This window comes from Rhinopithecus bieti, unplaced genomic scaffold (genome assembly GCF_001698545.2).
Source record: "Rhinopithecus bieti isolate Rb0 unplaced genomic scaffold, ASM169854v2 scaffold_42618, whole genome shotgun sequence".
Taxonomy (NCBI): Eukaryota; Metazoa; Chordata; class Mammalia; order Primates; family Cercopithecidae; genus Rhinopithecus; species Rhinopithecus bieti.
Genome location: NW_016817507.1, coordinates 90,823 through 98,562, shown reverse-complemented (window position 1 = coordinate 98,562; position 7,740 = coordinate 90,823). Strand labels below are relative to the sequence as shown.

At 33.3% G+C, this 7,740-nt stretch overlaps 1 protein-coding gene across 1 annotated transcript in view; it reads left to right on the top strand.

Annotated features, from left to right (window-relative positions):
• Window positions 1–7,740, top strand: part of LOC108517902 (transcription factor SOX-6-like) — a 120,820-nt gene that overhangs the window by 85,594 nt on the left and 27,486 nt on the right. The window lies entirely within an intron of this gene.

Here is a 7,740-nt window from a genome sequence, read left to right as displayed (position 1 = left end):
AAAAAAAAAAAAAAAAAAGGTGGGATTTCAAGGGCCAGAGAAGTGCATAATTGGCACTAGCTAGGAAAAAGTTATTCAGAGGTTACCATGGTGATGGCAGATTGTGATCCATTAGGAGTGTTAAACAGATAGCTCCGTTTTTCTAAAACTTTGTGCATTTTGTTTGGTTCTTAAGATAACAAATTAAGATTTTAAACTGACCATAATCCTACTCTGGAAAAACGTAATAAGGGATTTTTCCTAGCTGCAACTTTATTTTTCATTTTTTTCTCCCCTATTTCCTTGTGGTGAATAGTATTTCTTTATAAAAATGTCAACTGTTTAAAAGACAAAATTAAAAAGATTTCTCTTCATTTTTATAAATATATTATTTTATCTCCTAACATTGTAGAATAGAGATTAGAGGACTTCAAATGTTGTTAAAACTGAAAGTATATGAGTGACTTTTTTGATACATGACATCTCTTGCAACATCCCACGTCTACCTTCTCTATGCTGTGCAAGAGTTCACTCAGGTTCAGGTACATCGTAGAAAACAGAAATGAAGGAAGACTCTCCAATAATATTTTTAAACAAAGTAAATCAAGTCTAAGTGATGATTATACTATGTTGCACTTTCAGTTTTTATGTACAGATTTTAGGCCTTAAAATGTAGAGTAATTAATAGCTCTGGATTTATTACTGGCATTGCAAGTTAACTTGATACTTTTGTGATACTATAGACAAATTGGGATTTGATATTAGGGAATTTTTCATGTAACTTAATTTTATTCCTTTGAGGGCTCAAAAACTTAAAAGATTCCAATTAATTTTTGTAGAAGTCTTTCTAAAATATATTGCATGCTTCCCTGTTTTACTAATCAGGTAATATGACACAAAGTGTTTTTTTTTTTGATTATCTAGAGTCATAATACAGTAGACTAGGAACTTCAGTATCCTTCAAACAATTATGTGACCCTGGATAAATTCTTCAATGTACTCGAGCCACAAAAGTTAAAATTTGGTTACTGACTTTGCAACTTAAACATTTTGAGGATTAATAATAATAATGAATATGTCTTTAACTATAAACTGTATAAATTTGACTTGTATTATATTATATATAATATACATAACTGATATATTATAAATGTCAATTATTTTACTGTACTATAATAATGCCCCTAGTGATCATTGAGATTATTAGTACTTTGATTTTATAGCTATTTTTCTTTTCAATTATGAAACTTAAGAGTTCTTCTGTCTGCTTGATATATATATCTTTTATGTATATGTATATTTTTTGGGTGTGTGTATTGGTTTCTCCTTCAATATCAGGTTGCAGGCTATTATTTCTTGCTTAGCTGTAAATAATTTCTAATTTTCTCCTATTTACTTATAGATTATAAAATTAGATAATCAGGACATTCTGGACTGTATCTGTATCTGAAATATGAACAAGTAGGTTCTGGAGGTGTTGCTGAGAGATTCTGGGAAATACATATGATCTTTAGTGCACAAACTACACGCTGACACTTTTGGCTTCTGAGACTTTTTCCACATTCTTGTTCTGAATAATGGGGATTGCCAGATAATTATCTACTGAATAAGTAAGATCACTAGATTACTTTTAATTGTAATCCACCAAAAGATGGTTTTAGTTCTATAAGTAAGTGGTTTTCAAAATACTTTGGTGGACTCTTTAATGTAAAAATAAAGACATTGGTGGTGATTTTTTTTCCTGAACTACTAGGGAATTTTAAATCATTTTTTCCTTGCAAGTAATGGTTAATTTTCTATTTGTCCTCTTTGTTACCATGTGTTACAGTTGATTTTGTACAAGAGAAACACTTACAGAATGAGACAGTAGTCCTTTAAGAGTCATTTATTACTGTATTTCTACTAGTAATGAATGTTTTCATACTCTACAGATATTTTTTTTTGCAATATGTATGTTTTAGACATCAGAAATTCAGGCATCTTTAGTATGTATTAATGTAAGTAATATAAATATATTAAATGCAGATATGAAATGACCAAAACATGCTCATCAAATTTGCCAATCTCACAAATCTGGAACAGTGAATATAATGCATTAAAGAAACAAAGTTTAAAACGTTTTGACAAAGTGAAACTATGAACTTAAAAATAACCTACCAAGATAAAATTTAATAGATCTTATTATCAAGTTCAGAAGTTGTGACCCAAATTCCAGCTGCACAAGTAATTACTGAAGAAAATTCAAATAGCCAGATGAATGATTAAAAAAATAAATAAATAAAAACCTATGAGTTTTAAAGTCACAGAAAATGCAATGGGGTGAGCATAGTGAAGATTGCGAAAAAATTGCCAGTGCTATTTCAGTCAGTATCACTAGAAGTACAGTATGATGCATTCAAGAAGTGGTAGTCCCAATAAAAACTGCCTGCTCAGTAGCATGTTTCTGAAGTATTGTGTTGAGTTCAGAATTACCACACTTTAAGAGGAACTCAAAGGCATTGGGATAGTCTCAGAGAACAACTGGTATAATCACAGAGATGAAATTATATAATAAGAAGGATGGTTGAAGGAATTAGTAATACTAACCTCAGAGAAAACAAAATCAAGGATGATATGATGGTGTCTTTAAAGATTAGTCACATGGAGTAGGGATTGGGTTTATACTGTCTAGCTTCCTGGGGATAGAATACAGATCAGTGACAAGAAGTTATGAGAAACCTGATTATGGTTAATAAGACCAACTAGCTAACAGTTGTACCTATCTATATGGGATATTCTCCTTTGGAAGATAGTAACTTATCTATCCTTAGAGATATGCAGCAATCTCTATTGTCATTTTAATAGAGGTGTTGTAGAGGACAGAAGTTTGATCTTTTCTCCAATGCCAAGACTATGAATTTTTATGAACATTCTTATAAAATATTCCACAGTTTATGGTATATCTTTTTTTTTACAGCACTTTCCAAGGAGTACATAGTATTGTGATTATTTTTCTACATATTCTTCTTCTTTGAAATGCATCTTATTAAAACTCAAGGATTCTTAATTTTTCTTTCTGTGAATCCCTTTGATAGCCTAGTGAAGCCTACAGATCTTTTTTAAAAATTATTTTAAATGCATAAGGTAGAATAAACAGATTACAGAGAAAATGAATCATATTAAAAGAGTAAATAGGCCAGGAACAGTGGCTCATGCCTATAATCCCAGCACTTTGGGAGGTCGAAGCAGTGGGCAGATCATGAGATCAGGAGATCAAGACCATCCTGGCCAACATGGTGAAACCTCATCTCTACTAAAAATACAAAAATTAGCTGGATGTGGTGGCACGTGCCTGTAGTCCCAGCTACTAGGGAGGCTGAGGCAGAAGAATCGCTTGAACCCGGGAGATGGAGGCTGCAGTGAGCTGAGATCATGCCACTGCACTCCAGCCTGGGTGACAGAGTGACACTCTGTCTCAAAACAAAACAAAACAACCAAAAAACAAAAAACAGTAAATAATGTAAAACATTTGTGATATGGTAGAATATGCTATTCTACTAATGTATTAAAAAAAAAAAAGCAAGATCTTATAGAGGCCCTAACAGTATAATAATTTTGAAGTAGTGATAAGTGTAAAAGATATTTTGAGATATCTCCAAGTGTAATGTGATATAAAAATATCAGTTGTGATACTAATTGGTTACAATGTCATAGGAACCACAAATATAGTACAGTTTGTTACTTGCATCCATAATTTAAGGAAATGTAAATTTTCAATACAGGCTAGTGAAAAATAATTTTTCCATAAAAGTTTAGAGACCCCTTGAATTCTATCTATGTCTGCTGGAGTTTGTGGACCGCGAGTTAAGAATCCCTATGCTTAATGATATGGTACACCCATAATGAATAAAACAATGGTCTCTAACTTTTAATAATTCATATTCTCGTAAGAGATATAAGGCATATAAAAATGAACTCTAATTCAGTGTCTAGTATATAATAAATTCCATAGAGCTATATAGATAAAATATTATGGGAATTTACTAGATAGAAAAATTACTTCTGCCTTGGAAGCCATTGGAAACTTCTACAGGGAAATAGGTCTTAGTTGGTCTTGGAGAATGAAAGGATTTATAGACAGAAATTGAGAGGAGAAACATTTCAGGCAGAAAGAATAGGTAGAGAACTTTAAAATGGCCAACAGTTCAGGTTCTAAATTTAAAAAGAAGATGCATATGGGATATAAGGCTGAAAAAGTAGGTTGTGTTCAGATCATGGAGGCCCTTTGACTCTTGCCTAAGGAGTTTGAACTTTACACTGAAGGCGATGGAGGAACCACTGACTGTTTTTTAGCATAATAAGGTGATGGATTAGAGCTTTCTTTCCGGAAAGTTAATCTGGCTCCACTGTTAAGGATGAATGGGAGCAGGGAGAGACATTAAGGAAATTGTTTCAAGCTAGAGATAATGAGGGTCTGCTGAACGAAGGCAGCAGAAGTGAGGAAGGAAGGGGGATGCATATGGAAAAGATATTAGGAGATATAATTGTTAAGAGTTAATGTTTAAGTGTAGAGACCAAGACAGAAGAATGGTTCAAAGAGTGCTCAGAGTTTTTAAACTCTGGGCAAATAGGAATGTAGTAATACAATTTAAAAAAAGTGGAGGAACATGTTTTGGACGTGGGAGCAATGAGAATTTTTTTATTCTGAGTTTGGTATCTTGAGCTTGAATCCTAATTTTGATTATCTACTTGGAGCATAGTATAGAATAGCATAATGGGAGAACAGAAATAATTATAGAAAGAGTCATTAAAAAGTTTAGGATACATTTCTGATTCTCAAATAATTATATTGTACATCTAAGGAGGTATAACAGCTCCACCAATATTTGCCTGACATTAATCCTTTAAAGTTCCAGGTCCATCTCCTCATTTGGGACCTAATTATCTCATTGAACACCTAAAAGCTTTCAAATGAGTTACCCACCTCTCCCTCACATCTACTCCATGGTTTGAGGGCCATACTTCATGATTAGCTGAGAGACAAGCCTTTGTGATTGACATAATAAATGATTACCTTTCTTACATTATTCTTGTTCTGGAGAATATTTTTACTCTTTATCAGACTAAATACCTCTCCCTCATTTGCCCTCATCTACAAGAACTGATCTGTAAAAAGTTTATTATGGTCCTTTTAAAACTAAGTTTGCATGATGAAACAAAAACTCTCCAGGCAGATGCTTTGATCAACCAAATTGTCCAGTGTTTAATCTGCTGTTCCTTCAAGAAGTGCCCTCTCCTGAGCAGTGATTTGACTAGATTGTCAAACACTGTTGAACAAAGGTGCTACATCAGAAGTGCCCCCTCTTAAACTGAGACTTATGGGAAGATAGGCAAAGTTTCTGTCTTTTGTAAATTTAACTTTGATTTAGTATTTTAGATAGGTAAATTGGTATGTAGGTAGGTAGACAGATCCATAGATGGATTGAACGATTGAATGTCAGAAACCACCTTTCAAAACACTGTTTATATTGGTGGGTAGAGTGTACAGGAAGGCTTTGATTAATAGATTCAGGTTAAAATGCTTCCAAGGCTAAAATTCTTCAGCTATAATAAAATGATGAATTTTAGTTATCCTTGTATCACCCGTCTTGTTGCCAATATAGCTGGGCTCTAACATAAGCGACAGTTGTCAGAAAATGAATACTTTAAAAAGGACTTCTATATCTAAATACATATATTTAATCAGAGAGTCCTTTGGCTTCTGAAAATAAGTTGTCTAATGAGAATTTCATTTGAGCAGCTGTGACTGAGGAGGTCAACAGGCACTGCCTAGGAGAATATGGCCCAGCTGGTTAAATCTGGTTGTTGTCGTGATTTAAATGGTCAAGTGCTGCTTGTAATCCAGGACCGTCTGTTTGTAAAGGGAAGAGTGAGTGCTTCAGCATAATGTACAGCTGTTTTAATCTCTCTTTAATAATAGTGCTTCAGCCACTATCATGTCTTGTGTATCATACTACTAAGTATATGATCCTAGGCCGAGTTCACTGGTTTAAGTCAGTTTCTGGAGTCATGTGAGACTGCAGGAAAAGGGAAACAATGTTAAAACTCTCAACTGTCTGACAAAATAAAACTAAATTCCTGACTCTTTGGCTCTTTTTAAAAACTTATTCTTTAGGTAATAATTATTGTGATTAGGAGAGAGTAACAAAGCTTGTATTAGGTAGAAATATTAGAATAAATGAACTCTCTTTGATAGAACCATAAATGTAATGGAAAGTGTGCAGGCTTTAGATGCAATTCCATAGGACATACATTGGTCAGAAATTAGAGTATTTGCCCAATGGAATTGTGTGCTTTCTGCTATCATGGTAATAAAAGTATGTGGATTCATTTTACTGTTCATGTAAGAAGGGACAGCAGGATTTGAGCTTTGAATTCCTGGTGGGACAGGCTTTCCAATGGATTACGCAGCTGTTTCCCAGCACAAGAATGAGCATGTGTTTATGTGTATATCTGATGGATTATTATCATTGTTCACATCTCTAAACAATCATTTGTATTTCTACATATATTTTCACTGAAATATATTTGGTTTGCTTATAAGCTATGTTTTGCTCCTCTGATAGCCTTTGCTGTACTAAAAGAGATGTATGGTATAGTTCAAACAATGAGGAAATTCATTTTTGAAAGTCATGTCTTTGAGCCAGATCCAAGTTTGAATCTAAGTTTTAATATTTAGAGAGAACAGTATAGCCTAGACTCTGGAGCTAGGTTGCTGTGTTTGAATTTCAGTTCAGCATTTACTAGATGGATGACAGAACATGTTACTTGATCTGTCTGCTTTAATTTCTCAACCAAAAAATGGTTATCTTTACAGTGTTATCATGAGGATCAAGGTTTTCATGAAGATGAATAATTAGTTAAGGCAATTAAAGCTTTTAGAACATTGCCAGCTCAAAGTAGGTGCTCAATAAATGTAGCCAGCATTATTTCCTGGTTGTGTGACTTTGGACAAATTAATCCTTTTTTGCTTCAGTTCTCTCATCTGTAAATCTGTATGAATGATACCTGCCTTGCAAGGTTATTGTGAGGATTTGACATATTAATATATACAATATATAGCTTCTGTAATTATAACTATTACTAGTATTGCTATTATGACTACTATTGCTGTTATTATTTGAAGAAACTTTTGAAAAAGAAAAATATTCTAGGAATCTCATTCTGTACCACAGACAGAATCATAGGAAATGTCCCATGGTGTTAAGGGATTTAGCATTTGGCAGCAATGATGTTCTTGTGTTCTGGAAGAGCAATTCAGTTTAACTCTCTTTTCAGGCTATTTGGAAAAGCTGATACTAAAGTTTCCCCACTGAAAGCCAATCTTCCCTTCTGAAAAATATGTGGAATGTGATGGTGTCAGTGAGAGAGGTTGGTAAAGCCTCGGATGAGGTTTTTAGATAGTAGCCAGTTAAGAGCAATGTGTTTCTGTTAAAGTAAAAAATCTATTAAAAGCCCATGTTTTTTTTTTTTTACTTAACATTCACACTCTGTGAGAGCATCACAATAATTTTAAGGCAAAATTTGTGGATATTAGGTTTTACCACTATTCTGATTGAAAGTTACATTGGTGAAGCACTTATAATATCCCAGATGTAAGCCTTGTTTTATGTTTCTCGTTAAAAGGAAAATTTGGAAAGGTTTTGGATTTTTGCATAAGAAACGCTTTAAATATTCGTTAAAATACCCAAAATTGTTATTTCAAATAAATTGGAAGTTTCA